At 41.4% G+C, this 23643-nt stretch overlaps 1 non-coding gene across 1 annotated transcript; it reads right to left on the minus strand.

Annotated features, from left to right (window-relative positions):
- Nucleotides 1-20928: 20928 nt before the first annotated feature.
- LOC145952956 (small nucleolar RNA R71) lies at nt 20929-21035 on the minus strand. Its single transcript, XR_014430461.1, has one exon. It is a non-coding gene; the product is annotated as a small nucleolar RNA R71 (small nucleolar RNA).
- Between the last annotated feature and the right edge of the window lie 2608 nt (nt 21036-23643).

Below are 23643 nucleotides of genomic sequence, written 5' to 3' on the forward strand. Positions count from 1 at the left end.
TTTTTTGTATTTTTGAAATGTCCATTATTCTTTTTCTGAGAAAACATTTTTGCTTTGGTAAGATGAAAAGATTTTTGCTTTTTTGAAATGCTTTCATCTTTCAAAAGGTATTTGATGGAGGAGGTAAGGAGGAGTGATTGAAGTTCTTCTCCTTAGCTTCTCCTTGCTCGAATCTTCTTCAAAGGAGATAGGAACTGAAACAAAAACACTTGGAAGGATGATATTCTCGAAAGGAAGAAGGCTTAAGCCTTGGATGGAAGCATCCAAGCTTAAGGTTCAAGGAAATGCTCACTTCAAAGAGAAGGAAAGAGAGGAACTCTCCTAGGGTTTTTGAGATGAGAATTTTCGGTGACTTTGAAAGGAAACTCGGCTCAATGGCTCTTAAATTTCATTCAACTCAAAGTAACATACAAATGTGTGAAGGAGGGCTTTAATAGGATCTGGAACCAAGAGCACTTGGCGCCAATGTGAAGGAGTCACATGTGACGCCAAGTTTTGAATTCAAAACTTATCACACACATGTAATGACTGGTTCACATTAGGCTAGGTGAATTTAGGTGTGATTTAGAATGCATTTAGGGTTAATTTTGAGTCACTCATGTTCAGCCAAGGTGGCGTGAAACATGTGACTCAAAATGCAACTTAAATGTATCCTAAATTAAACCTAGTTTAACCTAATCCAATTAAACTAATAATCCTCCTTAAACCCTAATCTAATGACCTAAATACAATGGTCAAGAAAATACAATGAATAGGAAAAATTACAAGAAGAAGAATAAGCCTAATATTGGGTATCAAAAGCCCAAAGCCCAAGAAGCCCAAATACAAGCCCAAAAGCAAAAACCCTATTCTATGGTCATAATACAAGACAAAAATCAAAGTAACTTCCTATGCTAAGAATATGCAATAAAACATGGTGTTCAATCAAGTGTAGTCCAATTGAAAAGCACCCTAGGCCCACCAAGCCCATTGGGCCCACTAAGCTCTGAAGCTGACAAGTCTTCAAGTAATCTCCTGGCCATAGCTCTAGTGGTTGGGCCTTTAGCCCATGCTCTTCCATCATTTCCTCCCTCTTGAGAAGGATTCGTCCTCGAATCTGAAGACTCTTCCTCATCATCACTAGCACCTACAAAAGGTTTGAGATCACTAACATTAAAAGTAGGGCTTACTTCATAATCAGAGGGTAAATCAAGCCTATAAGCGTTATCATTGATACGCTGTAAGACCTGAAAGGGACCACCTCCTCTAGGACTGAGTTTGGACTTCCTCTGTTTTGGAAAACGTTCTTTTCTTAAATGAAGCCAAACCCAATCACCTTCCTCGAAGATCATAGGTCTTTTGCCTTTATTTCCTTGTTGAGCATACTTCTCATTTTGGAGTTGGATATGAGTTTTAATCCTTTCATGAAGTTTCTTAACAAACTCAGCTCTTGAAGCCCCTTCCTTATGAATGAAATGTTCAACATTAGGAAGAGGTATCAAGTCTAAAGGAGTCAAAGGATTAAACCCATACACAGCTTCAAAAGGAGAAATATTGGTAGTTTTGTGGACTACCCTATTATAGGCAAATTCAATGTGAGGCAAATACTCATCCCAAGATTTGTGATTGCCCTTTAGGACTACCCTAAGCATAGTAGACAGAGACCTATTCACTACCTCAGTTTGGCCATCTGTTTGAGGATGACAAGTAGTTGAAAATAGGAGTTTGGTTCCTAGTCTTGACCATAAGACACGCCAAAAGTGGCTTAGGAACTTAGTATCTCTATCTGAAACTATTGTCCTAGGAAGTCCATGGAGTTTAACCACATCTCTAAAGAAGAGTTTTGCAATGTTGCTTGCATCATCTACTTTGTGGCATGGAATGAAATGAGCCATTTTACTGAAATGGTCCACAACCACAAAGATAGAATCCATACCCCTTTGGGTTCTAGGTAAACCTAGCATAAAGTCCATGCTAATATCTACCCAAGGGGAAGAAGCAATAGGCAAAGGTGTGTATGTACCATGAGGCATCACTTTAGACTTGGCTTGTAAACATGCCAAACATCTAAAACAATGCCTTTGGACATCCTTTAGCATATGGGGCCAATAAAATTTTTCTTTTAACAAACTAAGGGTTTTATCAACACCAAAGTGCCCCATAAGCCCACCTTTATGACTCTCTTTAATTAATAGTTTCCTAATGGATCCTTGGGGTATACATAACCTTCCTTCTTTGTACAAATACCCCTCAGCCATATAGAAACTGTTCTTACCGAAAATCTGCTGTAGAGTTGATCCGCCAGGTAAGATCGGTGAGCCTCCTTTGCTGGTACGCTTAATGCTCCAAGATGGGGGTGGTACCTGCCAAAGAGACTCCGATGCCAAAGTTAGGGTTTGTATGAGTATGTGTCTCGTATATGTAATGCACGTACCTTGGTGTGACTTAGGGTTGCTTTGGGCCTTGGGCCTGAGATAAGATGTAATATGATTAGATAACGGACCTCGTCTTGGGTGAGATCCTCGGGAATCAGTTATGATTCACTTAATTGCCGAGCTGATGCCACGCAGTGCGTGTTCAAGGTCGGCTTGTGTTGTGGTGCCGAGCTCGGAGCTCGGCTACGCGGTACGGATAGTACACTAGCCCCCCGAGCTCTGAAGACCGTAGGTCGAGGAGTTAAGACCGAGCTCGCTGGGGGGAGGTGAGTTTTCGCGTATGTTTGCTCGTTGTGGTGCCATGTGTCGCGACTGTTCATTTCCTAGAAACGTGCAAGTGGCGCGTTATGGGAAATGACGGTTATGTAATAATGGTCTTGCAATTAATTGTATTGTCTGGCGTGTCCCTTGGTTGACATGTGGCATGACCGTTTTGAATTTTGGAAGGGCCTTTTTCTCTCCCTCGCGCCTCTTCCCCTTTTCACTTTACTCATTTTTCACTCTTCCAATCTTCTTGCGCACGTTGTCTCTTCCGTCCTCTTGTCCATCTTCTGTCTTGATTTCTTCCGTTTCCGCCATCGTTTCCGGTAACCCCGTCGTTGTTAGGGTTATTTTCTGACGAGGAGTACCAGGTACTTCCTTTCTACAGTTCTCTTTTTTTTTTCTTTTCCCCAGATCTTCTCTTTCTTTTAATGGCTGGTGGGAGTGGTGCTGGCTCTTCTGCGCCTGCTAGAGGCAAGGCGCGCGGTAAGGCGGTGGCTACCGGGAGAGCCGCCACCGAGAAGAGGGATCTGCCTCCGCCCCGGGGCCTGGAGCCAGGCATTCCTGGCTACGACTGGGTCAAGTGTGAGATGGCGGGGGTCCAGAGCGTCTTTCGGACCTTTCTTGAGGTTAATAGGATCTCCAGGTTGTGTAGGGTTTGCGACCCTTCTATTTCCCGAATGATCCGGCTTGAACTCTGTCAGGCCGGTAAGGGCGTGTACATGGAGAGGTCTTCCGACCCTCCCCATTTCTATATGTACCACTATTTTTTTAGGGATTTAGGTGTCTGTCTTCTCCCAGTCGTATAAAAATTTCAAGCAAGAGTTTTTCTGGGTCGCTCTTGTGAACGTCGACCCCTTGGAGGATGAGGCGTTTTACTTCGACGGGCTGCCGAAATTTCCCTTCTACTGGTGCCCCCGACCGTCTAGGTTTCATGGGGTAGGCCAGGTGAAGCTAACGGCCTCGGAGGTGGCCGCCATGACAACCTCGCTACACTTCCTCGCCCGTTGGATTGCAAGCTCATTCTGTCGCTTGCGAACTCGGCGTACAGGGAGAGGGGCTTGGAGAGTGAATATTTTGTTTTTTGGTGGCTTGGGGTTTGTGTAGCTTTCTTTTGCTGATGTGCTTTGCTTCTTATCTGTAGGTATCATGGGGAAGAACTTGTGGCGTGAGCTCAAGCGTCGCTACAACGTCACCGAGCTCGAGGTCCCCGAGTCTCAAGAGGAGGATGTTCCCTCTCTAAAGGTCAGCCGGAAGAGGAAGAGGGGAGCGAAGGAGGTCGGGGGGACCTCTACCCCTCCGGACGCCGAGGAGGTGACCTCCAAGGCTGCAGATGTTGGTGCGGTGGACCTTACCGAGAGTCCACCGCCCAAGGGGGTTCCTCGGGTGGCTTTTGAAGAGGTGGTTTAGGCTGTCGAGGTGGCGAATCCGGCCACCGAGCAGGTTGCTCATTCTGCCGAGGTGGTGAGTACCTTGTTGCTTTTGCTTTTTTAATATCATCTATTGTGTTTTTCTGTGTTCCGACCTAGGGCCATCTTCCGCAGGCGGGAGATGCCACCGAGGCAGCGACACAGGCTACTAGGCGAGTCGCCCAGGCTGTCGAGGTGGCGGTTCCGGCCATCGAGCAGGTTATTCCTGCTGCTGAGGTAAGTAGTGATCCCTGACTTTCGTGGTTTCCTGTATGTCACCTTATTTATTTTTTGACATGGGGCTGGTTTTCGCTGGCGTGGTCGAAGGTTCCTATTGCGGACCTTCCAGATGCCGAACAGGGGACGCCAGCTTCCGCCTCTGTTGAGGCTCGTGAAGGGGGTCCGAGTCATGAGGTTCCCCCGTCCACCGCTGCAGCTTCGGCACCGCCGTCTTGCTCGTCACAGGGGGCTTCCTGGAGCCGATACCTAGCCCATCGCTTTGGGAAGGGCCTTTCAAAGGTGCGGCTGGAACACGTTTGTGCCTCGGCCGACATGGACTCGCTGTGGAGCGCGGGGGTGACCGCCGAGAAGTTCTTTCCTCAGGGCTCGTTGAGCTTCGAGGACCAGGGGTTGATAGACGAGGTCGGCCCCGAGGATAGTTTCGACGCTGCCCAGGTGCTTCTACAGAGGGATATGGGCATCCTGGGCCACAAGAAGCCTAGGTAGGCCAAGCAGCAGGAGGACCTGGCCAAGCAGCAAGAGGACCTGGCCAAGCTGAGGGGCCGACTTCAACCTTGGAAGGATGCGAATAAGATCCTGAGGGAGGAGAACAAGGCTCTTAGTGCTGCCCTTGGTGAGGCGAAGCGGCAGGAGGCCGAGCTTCGATCTGCACGGGGCGACCTTGCAAGGGTGCATAAGTCTCTTGAGATCGCCTTGCGATCCAACGAGGCTTATGCTTCCTAGGTGGGGGAGCTGCAAGAGCTCGTCGCCTTCTCTCAGGGTCGCGCCCGCTCTTTGGAGGATGAGGTGACGTCTTCTCGTGGCCAAGTGCGGGCTCTAGAGGATGTTGTAACCTCTCTTAAAGGAGAGTTGGCGGCGGCGACTGAGGAGCGCCTTCGTAGAGAGGTCATTCTTGGTGGCCGGGAGGACGAGATTGCCACCTTGAGGGCGGAGCTGGAGGCGAGGAAGGCGGCCGTGGAAGGGAGGCTTGCGGAGGTCGAACGCTCCGTTGTGATGGAGCACAAGAGGGGCTTCCATAAGGCTGCTCATCAGGCACAGCTCCTTGCTCCCGGGTTCGACTTTTCCTCCATGCATGTGGAGAAGGTTGTCCGCTTTGGAAGGCTAGTTAAGGAGGACGATGTCGATGACAGTTCTAGTGAGAATGCCTCAGCCTAGGCTGCCTTTGTAATAGCTTAGTTTATTTTTCCCTTTTCTATTTCCTTGTTTAGTATATTCCTTTGAACTCAAGCGTTAAACTCCGCAAGTGTTTTGTATGTATATTGCTCTTCGAGATTTGATTTTCCTTGCTTTGATTTGTTTTTTTGTCTTGTCTTTGATTGTTTTTCTGCCTTATCGGGCTCAATCTTGTTTTTAGAGTAGGATAGACTGTATTAAGGGTTCGAATTCGACCTCAAACGGTGGTCCCAAGGTTTGGACTTGACCTCGGGTTTGCGTAAAATGAATTGTATTGGGGTTCGTACTTGACCTCAGTTTTTGTGTAAAATGAATTTCATCGAGGTTCGGATTCGACTTCGAATGAGCGCGTCGAGGTTCGTATTCGTCCTCAATCTAGAGTAAAACGAGTTTGTGCATTTCACCAAGGTCCGAACTCGGCCTTGGATAATAGTGTTAAGTAGGGTTGAGCATTAAACCGACACCCGAACCGAACCCGAAAAACTCGAAAAAAAATATTGTTTTTGGGTGGGTTCGGGCGAGTCTTATGGGTAAATCAGGTTAAAATTTTGATTTTATACAGGTTATATTGGGCGGGTTCGGTTTTGAATTTTTAAATCCGCTAAAAACCGAACCCAACCGAAAATGAGATAAGTTTAAATTTTTATTACTTTTGTATAACTAAACAACAATGGTTCAAATTTAAAAGTCTTTATTTCAAGTATAATATAGCCATCAATTTGTAACTTATTTTTTTCCTTTTTCTCATAACTTAGATATTTATTTTGTCTTCTCCTTCCTCATTCAACTTCTCAACACACTAGTCCATTTTTAGAGTTATCTTTTTGCTTCTTTCTTTGTCTTTCTTTTCCATCTTCTTATCTCCATTTTGAGTACATTTTGTGTGACTGTGATTTCTTATGGTTTTGTAATCTAACTTTATATTTCTTTTCCATGTAACAACTATGAATTTTGTTATCTTTTATTTTTGCTTCTTTAGTTTGTAAATGTTTCAACTACGAATCTATTTACACCATCTATTGTCACCTTCATTCTATTTTTATACACTATTTTAAAAATATTTTTTATCGTTTTAAGTTTCATCTTCGTTAAGATAAATTGGTCTACAAAAAAATTCAAACCCGATTATACCCACCCGCTTAAATCCGAATCCGTTTCAACCCGAACCGCCTCAAATCGAAAGCTCAGTCGGTCGGATATGGGTCACATTTTTTCAAAGTCGGTTTACAACGGGTTGGACATTTTTCACCCGAACCCGACCAAATCCACCCGTTGCTCACCCCTAGTGTTAAGGTTCGTACTCGACCTTATAATTTTAACGAGGTTCGGACTCGACCTCGGATGAGAGTGTTGAGGTTCGTACTCGACCTCATTTTTTTTTAACGGGGTTCGGACTCGACCTCGGTTTGGAGTGTTGAGGTTCGTATTCCACCTCATAATTTTAACAGGGTTCGGACTCGACCTCGTTTTGGAGTCAAACGAATTTGTGCATTTCACCAAGGTCCGAACTCGACCTCGGATTAGAGTGTTAAGGTTCGTACTCGACCTTATAATTTTAACGAGGTTCGGACTCGACCTCGGATGAGAGTGTTGAGGTTCGTACTCGACCTCATTTTTTTTAACGGGGTTCGGTCTCGACCTCGGTTTGGAGTGTTGAGGTTCGTATTCGACCTCATAATTTTAACGGGGTTCGGACTCGACCTCGGTTTGGAGTATTAAGGTTCGTACTCGACCTTAGTAAGGGTGAAAGAGATTGGTTCGATTTTGTTTTTTATAAAAACAATAAATAAGAAAATGGATTCAGCAAAATGAGTAATTTTATTGATCATTTTTGTGTGCCTCGTTAAAAACCCTCTCAGTCAAGGACTGAGGCGGGAAAAGAGTGCACAATTTTATTCATACAGAAAGGAGAAATAGAACCTAATGAGCTATGGTGGGGGGATCCCCCTTGCTCCGGATGAGGAGATCTTCAGACTCTCGGCGTAACACTGCTGAGCTGTCTTCTGATTTGCCTTGACGGAGATGATCTTGCCGTCATTCCCTGGGAACTTCATGGTGAGGTGTGGGGTAGACACCACCGCTCCGAGCTGATTCAAGGTTGGCCTACCGATGATGATGTTATAGGAGGTGTTGGCCTCCACGAGAAGGTATCAAACCATGATTCTCCTTGTATCCGGGGGTACCCCAAAGGTTGTCAGTAGGTCTATGTACCCGCGAGTGTGAACTCGCTCTCCTGCGAAGCTAACTAAGGGCTCCGTGTGTGGCTAGATGAGAGAATGAGGGACGTCTAGCCTAAGGAACATTGGCCAGTACAGGACGTCGGCCGAACTTCCTTGGTCAATGAGTGTCTTCTGTATCTCCCAGTTGTTGACCTCCACCATGATAACCATGGGATCATCTTGGTTAGGGCTGACACCCGCGTAGTCCTCGGTGACCCTGCTGTCGCTGGACGTATTGGCCGAGGTGGCCTGCCTGGATGAGCTCTTCGATGCGGTCCCAGAGCGTGCGACACTCCTCCGTGGTGTGACCGTGGTTCCTGTGGTACCGACAGTGTTTGGACTTGTCGGCGCTGTTGGGAGTGTGACCTGGTGGTGGAAGGGCGAGTAAGTTGTTGTTGCTGGCTTCTTCTAGGATGTGGACTCTGGGTGCGTTCAGGATGTTAACTTTGACCTTGTCGTTGTGCCCCTGCTCTGGCTTTGCCGGTCCTTTTCCGTGAACCTGGTCACGGAAGGTGGAGTGTTCCTCCATCTGGATGTAACCTGCAGCGCGGGCGCGGAGCTCGTCCATGTCACAGGGGGACTCACGACACAGGCTGTCGACAAATGGCCCAGGTTTAAGTGCCATGAGCATGGCATGTAGGGCGACCTCGGGATTCAGGTTTCTGATCTTGATTGAGGTGGCAGCAAACCGTTCCATGAATGCCCGGAGTGGTTCATCGTCGTTTTGCCTGAGACTGGCCAAGGCGACTGAAGTGACATGATGAGGTCGGCTCGTCGCATATTGCGCGGTGAATCTCCTGACTAGGGTGCCGAAACTATCGATGGACTCGGGGGGCAGTTGGGTGTACCAGTTGAGCGCGGCCCCCCTTGAGTGAGGTTGGAAACACTCTACACAAAATAGCATCATTGTTGGTGTAGAGATTTACCTATGTTGTGTACAGGTCGATGTGCTCATTCGGGTCCGTCGTGCCATCGTAGCGGTCGAGGTGGAGAGGCTTCCACCCGTGAGGGAGTGGTGTCTCCATAATGCCATCCACAAAAGGGTGGCGGCGGAAGGTTGCCTGATCCCCCGTGGCGTGAGTGGGGGCCTTGCTGATTTCATGGGCTGACTTGTGCATCGGTGCGTGAGACCGATGCGTTGCAGGTTGTTGAGTTGGTGTCTTGGTTGCCGTCCGAGGTTGAGAGACTGAGTGCTCCTCTTACTCATTGTGGTTGCCCGTATGAGGAGGATGATCGGAGTGGTGTCGAGGGAGTTGAGCGCGGATTCGCTCTTTCTCAGCGCGTAGCACCGCCAGGTCAGCTTCGTTAGCGGCATGCATTGCCGCTAGGTCAGTGTCGTGCTTGGCACGCATGTTTGGTAGGTTAGCGGCGTGTTACTGCAGCATCTGTTCGACCTGATCGATCAGTCTCCTCAACGCTGCTTCGTTATCCATGGTAGTTTAATGGTTTGCGTCGTCTGTCGTGCGTCTACTATGGCTTCTGGTGAAAACCATAGGCGTGGCCGATAAGAGCTGTCTTGATCGGCCCCACGGTGGGCGCCAAATGTTCTTACTGAAAATCTGCTGTAGAGCTGATCCGCCAGGTAAGATCGGTGAGCCTCCTCCGCTGGTACGCTTGATGCTCCAAGATAGGGGTGGTACCTGCCAAAGAGACTCTGATGCCAAAGTTAGGGTTTGTATGAGTATGTGTCTCGTATATGTAATGCACATACCTTGGTGTGACTTAGGGTTGCTTTGGGCCTTGGGCCTGAGATAAGATGTAATATGATTAGATAACGGACCTCGTCTGGGGTGAGATCCTTGGGAATCAGTTATGGCCGAGCTGATGCCACGTGGTGCGCGTCCGAGGTCGGCTTGCGTTGTGGTGCCGAGCTCGGAGCTCGGCTACGCGGTACGGATAGTACAGAAACCATCAAAAGCCTTTTTTTGGCATTTTTTTAAATTATCACCAAAATCAAGATCTTCCTCATACAATTCCCTAATATTATCAAATCCAAGAATCTGAGTACCTAAAGACATGAGCAAAGTATGCCTTCTAGATAATGCATCAGCTACAACATTTGATTTTTCTTTCTTGAATTTAATAATATATGGAAATTGTTCAAGGAATTCAAGCCATTTGGCATGCCTTTTATTTAACTTACCTTGACCTCTTAAATATTTAAGTGACTCATGGTCACTGTGGATGACAAACTCTTTGGACACTAAATAGTATTCCCAAGTTTGTAAAGCCCTAACCATGGCATATAACTCCTTGTCATAGGTGGGGTAATTGAGGGAGGCACCTTTTAGTTTTTCACTAAAATATGCAATGGGGTGTCCTCCTTGCAATAACACAGCCCCTATGCCAACTCCAGATGCATCACATTCTAGCTCAAAAGTCTTTTCAAAATTTGGCAAAGCTAGTATGGGTGCATTTGTAAGTTGGTCCTTAAGAAGTTGAAATGCTTGGTCATGCTTTGAAGTCCATTCAAATAAAATATCTTTTTTAACAAGCTCATTCAAGGGTGAAGCAATGCTAGAGAAGTTAGGAACAAATCTTCTATAAAAACTTGCAAGTCCATGAAAACTCATAACTTCACTAACATTCTTAGGTTTGGGCCACTCTTGAATGGCTTTAATTTTCTCAGGGTCCACACGAACCCCTTCTTTACTCACAATGAACCCTAGGAAAACCACATGATCCACACAAAAAGTACATTTTTCAATATTTGCAAATAAGTGGTTTTCCCTAAGGATCATCAAAACTTCTCTAAGATGTCCTATGTGATCATCTTGAGACCTACTATAGATTAAAATATCATCAAAATAAACAACAACAAATTTTCCTATACACTCTCTCAAGACATGATTCATAAACCTCATGAATGTACTTGGTGCATTAGTTAAAGCAAAAGGCATAACTAGCCACTCATACAATCCAAATTTGGTCTTAAAAGCAGTCTTCCACTCATCACCCTCTTTGATTCTTATTTGGTGATAACCACTTTTAAGATCAATTTTAGAAAATATAGTAGCACCATGTAATTCATCAAGCATATCATCAAGTCTAGGGATTGGGTGCTTGTACTTGATTGTGGTATTGTTAATGGCCCTACAATCACTACACATTCTCCATTTTCCATCTTTCTTGGGCACTAACAATACAGACACAGCACAGGGACTCAAACTCTTTTGCACCCACCCCTTATTTAATAATTCTTGAACTTGGTTCTCTATCTCCTTAGTTTCTTGGGGATTTTTCCTATAGGTTAGTCTATTAAGTAGACTAGCCCCAGGCATAAAATCAATTTGATGTTCTATACCCCTAAAAGGAGGAAGGCCCTTAGGACCATCACTAGGGAATATATCATCAAATTCTTTTAGCAAATTAGAAACTTCAAGAGGTAAAGAACTAGGTTCAATACTTAAATTATGACAATTAAGCATACCTCTACAAAGAAGAATGTAAGAAGGTTTTTCAACAAATAGAGTTTGTTTTAAAGTTTCTTGTTGAATTCCTTCTATTGGAAGAGATTTCTCTTCCTTCTTCTTCTTTGAAGATTTATGCTTCTTTTCTTTTTTTTATCAAGTTTTTTTTTTCTTCTTCTCTTTTCATTTTCATTTGTACTTGATCCTCTATCACTTGTGAAGGAGACAAAGGATGAAGTACAAACTTCTTTTCTTTATGGGTGAAAGTAATTTCATTGGTAAGGCCATTATGCATGGTTTTCTTGTCAAATTGCCATGGCCTTCCCAACAAAATATGGCAAGCTTCCATTGGAACTATGTCACAAACCACTTGATCTTCATAGTTACCAATAGAGAACTTGAATTTCACTTGTTTATCTACAATGATATCCCCATCTTCATTAAGCCAATGAAGTTGATATGGTTTCGGATGGGGAATAGGAGTAAGATCAAGCTTCTCCACCAACCTTGTGCTACAACAATTGCAACAAGACCCACTATCCACAATGAGAGAAAAAGCTTTATCAAGAATTTTACACCTTGTGTGGAAAATATTCTCTCTCTGTGAAAGGTGAGACTCATGAGGTTGGCTTCCTAAAAGCCTTCTAATCATTAGAAGTTGACCATCATAAGGATATGCTCTTTCAATTGGATGGTCTTCCTCACTTGTTTCACTGTCACTTGAAGTGGTAGAGCTAGATTCATCAACACTACTATAAATCTTAGAGCTCGAAATTTCTCTTTTTTTTTTCTCTCTCTCTTATTGTATTTCTTGAGTATTGTGAGGCATTTGTGTAGTGTGAAAGGTTGCCATAAAGCACCTACAATTTCCATATTGGAAGATCTAACAAAGCTTGCTACGAGGTATTTTAATCAATCTTCTTCTCTCTCTTTTATTTCTTTTCTTTTATAAATATTGTTATAATAAAAGCAATCATGTAGACATTTTAGGGTCAATTGTATAATTTAAATTTCAAGCATGTAACTAATTATTAATAAAAGGGGATTTAATATTTATATTATTATTGTTTATAACGCTAACTTCATCATAGGGTACCGATTGAGGGCGTTGTAGTGGTGTTTAACACCTTCCCTACACGTAACCGACCCCCGAACCCAATTCTGGTTATGAAGGCCATTATTGAATTTTTAAAATTTTTTTTTTCTTTTTCCATTGTTTTGAGTAAAACATTGGTGGAGACTCCAAGAACCTATTTTCAAAACCATTAATTAAGGATTAGTCTAGTATCCAGGCATTCCTTAATTGATGAGATCTTTAAAAGGATGTTTAAACCATTAGTCGCAAGATCGGAAATTTTCGGGTTGCGACAGATGGCGACTCCACTGGGGACGTTTTAAGAGGGTCAGGCCCATTTAATTGATGAAGTTAATAAAATAAAAATAATAATTTAAATATTTTTCTCCTTTACTTTGTTTGCTTTATTTATTTGGCTTTAATATCTATTTGCTTATTTAAATTCTACACTTTTTGAGATAAATATTGTACACAAACCTTTGCACACAACAGTTCCCCCTACACCCGGGGGCATGAGGGTAATAAACATAGGGAGTGGATGACGTACGACCGTCCCAAGTTTGGCCTTGGAGCCTGCGAGCCTTGTCGGAAATCACACTCAAGGTGATAACCGGTTACTCTAGCCCGAAATACTGCGACAGACCTTAGAGTTTGCCATGTGACGGTGACAGAGATACTGGGTCCCTATAATGGGGGCACCTTGGGGACCTTAAGACCAGTGAGATTAGAACTTTCCTATACAATGCACTTTTCTTGCAGGAATCACAGACCAAGGATTTAAACGTGACTGTTCGCGGGTGTACATTTGTTTGAGCATATGTGTGTTGCATTTGTTTGTGTTTATTTATTTCAAATAGAGAAGAATTATAAACAAATAGATATTAATAAAAAAAATATGATAAAAATTTAACTCCCTTCTATATACCCTAACTCTAAAGCATCATATAGGGTAGTCTATCTATATAAAAAACAAAAATATAGAAAAAAAATCATGCATCATAACCCTTAGTAAAAAAAACATGATAAAATTTAGGTAAAAAATAAATATCATGCATCTCCTAGGATAGTACATTAGCATACATTCATTAGAAATGGAAGACACATATAATAGTATGCAAAGAATGTTCTCTAAACAAAAATCAATGAGAATGATATCCGTCGAATTTCTCATATGTCTTTGCATCCTATTTTACGTTTCATATAGATAACACGCCTTCCTTGTAAATAATAAATAAGAATAAAAAGGGAAATCTAATTTGTGCGTGTTAGCCGGATAATGGAAATTACTGTAATCAAATGCGAACCTGACACATCAAATCGGGGAACACTTATCAGTAATTGGGGGCATCACACGCCCAAATTGACGATTCAAACATTGAGACTTTCCCATGCGGAAACAACAATTGCCGGGATAAGAGGAATGGTCAAGAATGGACGAATCCTTGCTTTTTAGGGAATTACAAGACAAAACCCAATTGAAGAATAAAGACATTGCATACAAAAAACCCGTTAGGATGAAAACCTGTAAAGGGCGTCCTAGGCAAAAATTAGGGTGAAAAAAAAATTAAAATCCCGATAGGATACGTCCTATGCAAAAGTAGGGATATATAAAAATAAGAAATGTCTATATGAGTTGGAATCGAAAGGTGGCTCGAGTATTCCCTTCGAAAGCAGGAATTCACAAAGGTTTCACTCCAAATGCAAAACACCGACGTTCAAGCAAGTGGAAAGGTTTTCTTTTGGAAATTATCAAATCATTCATGACTCTCTAGGGTGCAACCTCTGTCTATCTCTCTGTGTATGAATCACGAACTCGGGGCATGCCCGGGCCTTCGAGCTTTGCTAAAGGGGCACGTGTAAATTGAAAGTACTGTTTTAAATGCCATAACACTCTTTCGTTTCTCTTCTCCTTTTAAATATTCACTCTAGGCCTCATCCATCAACCCTTAATAAACAAAATGTATTTGCGACAAAGATGTTACTTGATAATAGCATGGAAAGGATAATAAAGGAACAATAAGGAATTCAAACATGGCTAGGGATTGAGAAAATAAAGACATCCCATACCTCATGAGTGCTGCAAAAAAAAAAAATGAAGGCCCGGCAGGAAACCCACTAAGGGGGCTGCGCAAAAGTTAGGGCAAGATCTGCTAGGCAATCCCCAAGTAAAAATGGGTAACTTAGGCAAAAGAAAAAGATCAAAAGAAAAATGTTCGCTAGGAAACACATCTCAAGTGACCTAGGCAAAAGTTAGGACGTTAAAGCAGCAACCTAAGTTGAAAACCCAAAGACGGCTCAGAGGAATCATCCAATTAAAGTACGACCCCGAGTCATCACTTCACTTTCCAAAAAGGCTAAACACAATGATAGCTTCTTTGTAGCAAATATGTTTTGTTTAATAGCCATAAACACTAAAGCCCACCTTGGCCAGCCATTCTTCTAAAAAACCCTTTTGGAGAAAGCATCCATTCTAACAACCCTTCTAAAAAAACCTTTTTGGGAAAAACATTCATTCTAACAACCCTTCTAAAAAAATACAAACATCCCTTCTGTCTTTTCTCTTGACCCTTATGGCATTAAAATGGTACCGAAAATATACACGGAGAATGCACAGTGAATACTCACAGAGGAAAGATCGAGATGTCTTTGAACGGAGTTGGGAGACGCTTGACTACACATCGACTAGATAATCAAGGAGCCACTGAAACCTTGAGTTCAAAAGAACATATCCCGGCGATAATCACAAACGACATGGATAAAAGGGAATCGCCAACATTGACCTTAATACGTACAGGTTAATTTCCTGACAAAAAAATTGAATTGCATCTTTAGGAATAAACACATGAGCATAAACTGCATCGCATGCATATGAGTTAGGGGCATATGGAAGGGCGTTACACAAAAAAAATAAAAAAAAGAATCATTCTTGTCTTGCATTTTCATTGCATCCATGCATTCTACTTGCTATGGGTCAGAAAGACTCATCAGGATAAAGCACTCGTAAGAGCTCAATAGCCAAGCATGAGTCGAAGCGGTGTCAAATGGCAACCCCAAGTGATTCTATGTGCCCACTAAGCAAATACATATCAATAGTGGAATAGAATCAACCAAATAAGCAAACCCATAAGCATGAAGAGGCCATCGCGCCCTACTCCTCAATCGAATGATGGAAGATTCATGAAAATGCCAAGACCAGGAATGTTTTCCTACCAAAGCCAAGAGTGGCTTCCAAAATAATACTCCTCAACAAAGATCCAGCAAATAACATCATGGGAATAGATCCCTCCACCAATGATGACAATAAAAAAGCAAAAACAATATCAGAAAAAGGCAAGCTTCACAAATGTTGAAAAAGCCGAAGCATTTAGAAAAAATAGCAAAAAAGGCAAGCTTCAAACATGAAAGAGCCGAAGCTAAACAAAAAATAAAATTCAGAAAAAAAGCTACCACAAGCAGACGCCTGGAGAGGCATCACAATACTCACATGGCAGAGGCAACACCAGAATCTCTGTCAACCATCTATTCCTTTGCCCACCAACACAAGGGCACCACTTACCAACAATCTTCATCAAGGGGCAATCACATCATCAGCACCAGTAGACGGCCTGGAGAGGCTATGAAAATACTACGGCCTAGAGAGGCTATGAAAATACTACGGCCTGGAGAGGCTATGAAAATACTACGGCCTGGAGAGGCTATGAAAATACTACGGCCTGAAGAGGCTATGAAAATACTACGGCCTGAAGAGGCTATGGAAATACTACGGCCTGCAGAGGCTACGAAAATACTATGGCCTGTAGAGGCTATGAAAAAACTACGGCCTGTAGAGGCTACGAAAATACTACGGCCTGCAGAGGCTACGGAAATACTACAGCATGCAGAGGCTATGAAAATACTACGGCCTGCAGAGGCAACGAAAATACTACGGCTTGTAGAGGCTACGAAAATACTACGGCCTGTAGAGGCTACGAAAATACTACGGCCTGTAGAGGTTACGAAAATACTACAACAACAAAGAGGGTTACCTACCTTTAGAATGGCCCGGTTGAAGCCCTAAATATCAGTCGAGCCTGGAGAGGCTAAGCTCAGAATATACTCTCTCTTCAACAAGATCCAAATTTTCACCTCACTATCACAAGAGAAACAATGGAGCTTCTACTCGAAAGACTGAAGATCAGGTGTACAGTTTGTCAACCTTATTACCCAAAATAGTACGCAATCAATGCTCAACTGCTCTAAAGGGCGAGGATACAAGCAAATACACTTGTCCAAGGGAAGCAATGTAGAAGCATCAACATGGAGACGAGAAGAAGACCCAGACGAAATGTCTACGTCTTTACTTGCCTTTGAAAAGCAACACAGATATTCTAAAGGACAAGTAAAGAGGGGCAGCTGTAGACACCTAATTTCGTCCGAGGGGCAAACATACAACAAAATAGGACATCAGAGGGCCCAAAAGCCTAAATTAACTTTTTTTTAGTGGCCTGGAACGGGCCGTTCCAAAATCGGAATGGGCCGTTCCCAAGTCCGGAACGGGCCGTTCTCGAATCAGAACGGGCCGTTCCGAGGCTTCTAAAAGGCCTAAAAAATGTTGGTTGGAACGAGCCGTTCTAGACCAGAACGGGCCGTTCCAGACCACTCAAATGACCTAAAAGTTGTACCCCAGAATGGGCTGTTCTGAAATCAGAACGGGCCGTTTCGGTTCCCCGGAACGGGCCGTTCTGAGTTCAGAACGGGCCGTTCTAGGGTGCAAAATAGTACTTAACGTTCAGATTTGGAACGGGCCGTTCCGAATCCAGAACAGACTATTCCGGCCCACATCTGATGCCTATAAATAGGAATCTCGACCACAGTTTTAGGGACCGCAGAAATTTCGTCCAACGCTCCTTAGAGCTCGAAATTTCTCTTTTTTTCTCTCTCTCTCTTATTGTATTTCTTGAGTATTGTGAGGCATTTGTGTAGTGTGAAAGGTTGCCATAAAGCACCTACAATTTCCATATTGGAAGATCTAACAAAGCTTGCTACGAGGTATTTTAATCAATCTTCTTCTCTCTCTTTTATTTCTTATCTTTTATAAATATTGTTATAATAAAAGCAATCATGTAGACTTTTTAGGGTCAATTGTATAAATTAAATTTCAAGCATGTAATTAATTATTAATAAAAGGGGATTTAATATTTATATTATTATTGTTTATAACGCTAACTTCATCATAGGGTACCGATTGAGGGCGTTGTAGTGGTGTTTAACACCTTTCCTACACGTAACCGACCCCCGAAACCAATTCTGGTTATGAAGGCCATTATTGAATTTTTAAAAAAACTTTTTTCTTTTTCCATTGTTTTGAGTAACACATTGGTGGAGACTCCAAGAACCTATTTTCAAAACCATTAATTAAGGATTAGTCTGGTGTCCAGGCATTCCTTAATTGATGAGATCTTTAAAAGGATGTTTAAACCATTAGTCGCAAGATCGGAAATTTTCGGGTTGCGACAGATGGCAACTCCACTGGGGACGTTTTAAGAGGGTCAGGCCCATTTAATTAATGAAGTTAATAAAATAAAAATAATAATTTAAATATTTTTCCCCTTTACTTTGTTTGCTTTATTTATTTGGCTTTAATATCTATTTGCTTATTTAAATTCTACACTTTTTGAGATAAAAATTGTACACAAACCTTTGCACACAACAGTTCCCCCTACATCCGGGGGCATGAGGGTAATAAACATAGGGAGTGGTTGACGTACGACCGGCCCAAGTTTGGCCTTGGAGCCTGCGAGCCTTGTCGGAAATCACACTCAAGGTGATAAACGGTTACCCTAGCCCGAAATACTGCGACAGACCTTAGAGTTTGCCATGTGACGGTGACAGAGATACTGGGTCCCTATAATGGGGGCACCTTGGGGGCCTTAAGACCAGTGAGATTAGAACTTTCCTATACAATGCACTTTTCTTGCAGGAACCACAGACCAAGGATTTAAACGTGACTGTTCGCGGGTGTACATTTGTTTGAGCATATGTGTGTTGCATTTGTTTGTGTTTATTTATTTCAAATAGAGAAGAATTATAAACAAATAGATATTAATAAAAAAAATATGATAAAAATTTAACTCCCTTCTATATACCCTAACTCTAAAGCATCATATAGGGTAGTCTATCTATAAAAAAAACAAAAATATAGAAAAAAAATCATGCATCATAACCCTTAGTAAAAAAAAACATGATAAAATTTAGGTAAAAAATAAATATCATGCATCTCCTAGGATAGTACATTAGCATACATTCATTAGAAATGGAAGACACATATAATAGTATGCAAAGAATGTTCTCTAAACAAAAATCAATGAGAATGATATCCGTCGAATTTCTCATATGTCTTTGCATCCTATTTTACGTTTCATATAGATAACACGCCTTCCTTGTAAATAATAAATAAGAATAAAAAGGGAAATCGAATTTGTGCATGTTAGCCGGATAATGGAAATTACTGTAATCAAATGCGAACCTGACACATCAAATCGGGGAACACTTATCAGTAATTGGGGGCATCACACACCCAAATTGACGATTCAAACATCGAGACTTTCCCATGCGGAAACAACAATTGCCGGGATAAAAGGAATGGTCAAGAATGGACGAATCCTTGCTTTTTAGGGAATTACAAGACAAAACCCAATTGAAGAATAAAGACATTGCATACAAAAAACCCGTTAGGATGAAAACCCGTAAAGGGCGTCTGATGTTGTGTATTTTACTCGTATTTTAGCACTTTAATTCACAAGAATTCATAGCATAATCATGCATATCTTTCATGTTTTTAATAAATTTTTATATCATTTTCCTATTTTATGCTTTTCTTGGTATGTGTTGTGTTTTCTCTGAGCAGGATCAAGATTTAAGAATTAAAGAGGAAATGCTGAGCTACAGGGAAAATCACGGCCGTGATTCTAAATCACGCCCGTGATTCACCAGAGAAAATCACGGCCGTGACTCCCAATCACACCCGTGAACGCCGCTGACCCTTCATAGATGTGCTCCAGAGAAGATCACGGTCGTGATTCTCAGTCACGGCCGTGATTCACTTCGCGTCCCAGCTTTTTAAGTTTTATGTTTTATTTTTATTTTATCTTTGTAATTTTTATCTTGGTAGTTTTACCTTTTTACCCTTTTAGGTTATAAATTAGATGAGGTTAGCCTAGAACGGGGACTTTTGTTTTGGAGACAGTTTTTTTAGTTTTTGACACTTGGAGAAGGTTGGGCGCCTGTGCCATCGACTCTAAGGTTTGCTTTTCTTTTATTCTTCTTTTCTTGGAGAACTACTATGAACTCCTGTGAGTAGTTTCCCTTTTTCTGGGATCAGGGCTTAGCCTCTGAGAACCTCTTTATTAATGCATTATTCAGTTTCTTAATTTTATTCCAATTCTTGATCTATTCTTTTATATTTTATATATGAACTTTAATATTATTGTTTTCATAATAACATTAATTAAGGATGAACTGAGAGGAGAACTTGATTATAATTATGATAAACAATTAATCTTAATTTTCATAATCATAGATAATTAGGGATGAACTGAGAGGAGAACCTAATTATCGGAACCTAAAGGAACAGACTTGAGTGTTAAATCACGAGAGTTGATTTAAGCTTTCGAGGAGCAATAGATTAACAAAGATCTTAATGGGTTTAATTGAACGTAATTACTACGAGAGTAGAGATTAATTTTAATTAAACACGTCCTCGTAGCCTGAGAAGGTGCAAGGATTAAATTAGGTTAAGACTACCTTCAAGATGGAATAGAATTAATTAATGAAAATAATAATTCAATATTGTTGGAACTCTTTGTGCGAACCCTAGATTCCCGGAAATCTCCTTATCTTATCTTAAAGTTTTATCTTATTCATTAATTGCATTACTATCTCTTTTACCATCAAATCTGATCTTATCATCTCAAAACAAAAATTCAATCTGTTTTAAAATTCAAATTAAAATACTAGTAATTCTAGGTCAAACACGTAGTCCCTGTGATTCGATATTTATTACTTGACGACAACCGTACACTTGCGGTTTTCCATACATCAAGTTTTTGGCGCCGTTGCCGGGGACTACGTCTCTTGATTTAAATTACAATTATTTTAATTCGAATTTAAAAAAAAAAAAAAAATTAAATAAATAAATAATTTTTTTTAGTGTTTACTTCTCCAATTCAGATTTCACGGGTCACTTTCTTTTTTTTTTTTTGCAGTGCCTTAGGGTTAATGCAAAAGAGATCTCTACGTCTTGGGAAACCAACACCACTTGATCCTGAGATTGAAAGAACTCTCCTGAGAAGGAAAAGAAACCTTTCTAGAGAATTTGACATGGCTGCACAACGAGATAATTTACCGCTTCGGGATTACTCTGCACCCGTAGCTCGTGGGATACCTGGAGGGGAGATGCAAACTGGAGCTACTGTACCAGCTTCTCTGGTGAATATGCTCAAACAGAACACCTTTGGAGGACTACCATCAGAAGATCCTAATGACCACTTAGAGGGGTTCTTGGAAATCTGTGAGACCCAGCAATTTGATGATGAAGTTTCTGATGGAATGCGACTCCGCTTATTCTCACTCACCTTGAGAGATAAGGCAAAGGTGTGGCTAAGAACAGTGCCTAGAGAAAAGATAGCAACTTGGGAATTATGTGAAAGAGCTTTTCTAGAGAAATTCTTTCCTCCTTCTAAAACTAAAGAATTGAGGAAGAAAATCACTAATTTCCAACAAGGCACTGGAGAGACTATTTATGAAGCATGGGAGCGGTTCAAAGGATATCTTCAAGCATGCCCACAACATGGCTTCAACCGTTGGCTTACCATCCAATTTTTCTTTGAAGGATTGGACCAACAAAGCACCATGATATTAGACTCAGCAGCTGGAGGATCTTTCATGGGGAAACCTATTAATGACTGCATGATTATTTTGGAAAATGTAGCCTCAAATCACAGCCAATACAGTGAAAGAGAAGTCACAGCAAGGAAAGGAACTCCGGGGCGATATGAAGTGAACAATATTGAGTTACTCTTAGCAAAATTTGATACTCTTAATCAAAGATTAGACAAGATGGAAAAAGCTAAGGTTAATTCAGTGGCTACAAATCAAGTATGTGACCTTTGTAGGGAACAAGGGCACACTGCAGTAGATTGTACCTCAATTTTTACTGGAGAAAAAGAAGATACTACTGAACAGGTGGCAGCTTCTCATAATTTCTATGACACTCCTCGAAGAGAGAAGAGTAATCCATATTCCAACACATACAACCCTGGTTGGAAGAATCATCCTAACTTTTCTTGGAAGAATAACCCAGTTCAAGGAACTAGCAATCAGCAACCTAATTTCCGTCCGTCCAATCACTTCATTAATGGGGAAGGAAATCCAGTACAGACACCCTCAATTCAACAAAGTGTTTCAAGATTAGAAAACCTTATGGAGAATTTTGTCACTAATCAAAAACAGACCAATGATTCAATGGCAAATTCTATTCAAAACCTTGCTGTCAAGGTTGAGAATATTACTCTCCACAACAAGATGCTGGAAAATCAAATTGCACAGTTGATGCCTAGTTCAAACAATTCTCCAGGTAAGTTCCCAGGTAAAACAGTTGCAAACCCAGCTGAAAATGTTAATGCTGTTACTTTAAGGAGTGGGAAGAAATTAGACAGACCTGTGTCTAATCAAAATGATAATATTGAGATTGATGAAGACGCTTCTCCTATGGTTGAAAAACCTGAAAAAGAGAGATTAGAAAAAGAAAAAGTATCTTCATCAAAGCCTCAAACTGTTTATCACCCTCCAATTCCTTTTCCTCAAAGGTTAGCAAGGACTAAACTTGATAGACAATTTGAAAAATTTTTAAATATGATCAAACAAGTGTATGTAAACATTCCATTTGTAGAAGCTCTACAACAGATGCCTACATATGCTAAATTTCTTAAGGATCTTTTAGCTAACCGAAGGAAATTGGATGATAGAGAGACTGTTACATTGATCCATCATAATTTGCCCAAAAAACTTAAGGATCCTGGTAGTTTCTCTATACCTTGTCTCATTGGAAATCTAAGGTTTGAAAAAGCCTTATGTGACCTTGGGGCAAGTATCAGTTTAATGCCTTTATCAATTTGCAAGAAATTAGATATGGGAGAATTAAAGCCTACAGCAATGTCAATCCAGTTAGCAGATAGATCTATAAAATATCCCATAGGAATTTTAGAAGATGTTCCAGTTAAGATAGGTAAATTTTTAATTCCGGGAGATTTTGTTGTTTTAGAAATGGAAGAGGACAAACAAATACCAATCATACTAGGTAGACCATTTTTGGCTACAGCAGGCGTGATAGTAGATGTCAAACATGGAAAATTGTCCTTATCCATTAATGATGAAACAATGGAATTTAATATTGCTAAATCTGTTAGACAACCTTCTCTTGAAAATATTTGCTGCAGGGTTGATATATTGCCGAAAGACATGGAGGAAGAAGTCATGAGATCTATTTTGAGGGATCCCTTGGAGAATTTTCTAGTTGGAGGAAAGCACATAGATCTTGAGGGGATTCAACCTAATTATGCTTGCTTGATCGATTCAAGTCCCCCGTGTAAAGAAAAAGATCCTCTAGTAGAAAGTCTTCTTGAGTCTTCAACAGATTGGCAAGAAGAAAACTCTCCAAAGTTAGAACTTAAACCACTTCCTTCATCTTTAAGGTATGAGTTTTTGGGGGCTAATTCCACTTATCCAGTCATAGTAAATTCAGCTTTAAATGAAAAAGAAACTGAAAAACTTCTCAATGAGTTGAGAAAATTTAGAAAAGTTATTGGATATACTATGGCTGATATAAAGGGAATTAGTTCTTCATTTTGTATGCATCGCATCTTCTTGGAGGAAGGATCCAAACCTTCTGTTGAAGCTCAAAGAAGACTAAATCCCAAGATGAAAGAAGAGGTAAAGAAAGAAATTTTGAAATTACTGGATGCTAAGGTAATTTATGCTATATCTGATAGTCCTTGGGTAAGTCCAGTTCATGTGGTTCCTAAGAAAGGTGGGATGACAGTAGTTAAAAATGATAATAATGAATTAATTCCCACAAGAACTGTGACTGGGTGGCGTATGTGTGTTGATTATAGAAAATTAAATAATGCCACTAGAAAGGATCACTTTCCCTTACCTTTTATTGATCAAATGCTTGAAAGGTTAGTGTCGCCACCGGCCCGAAACGGACTTTCGGCATTCGCGAAGGATGGTTGGACTCGTTTATTTGTTTAAAAATATGGATTGCTAGAATGACGTATTCTCAAACTGAGACCTTGTCAAACGAGCAATTTTATTAAATGATTCACCAATCCATATTAATCCCAAGCGGGACCCTCCATGGATTAGTGGTTTTCGCAAAAGGAGGGTTCGTGGAGTCGCCACCAA

Source organism: Cajanus cajan, chromosome 10 (assembly GCF_000230855.2).
Source record: "Cajanus cajan strain Asha chromosome 10, NIPB_CcT2T_4, whole genome shotgun sequence".
Taxonomy (NCBI): domain Eukaryota; kingdom Viridiplantae; phylum Streptophyta; class Magnoliopsida; order Fabales; family Fabaceae; genus Cajanus; species Cajanus cajan.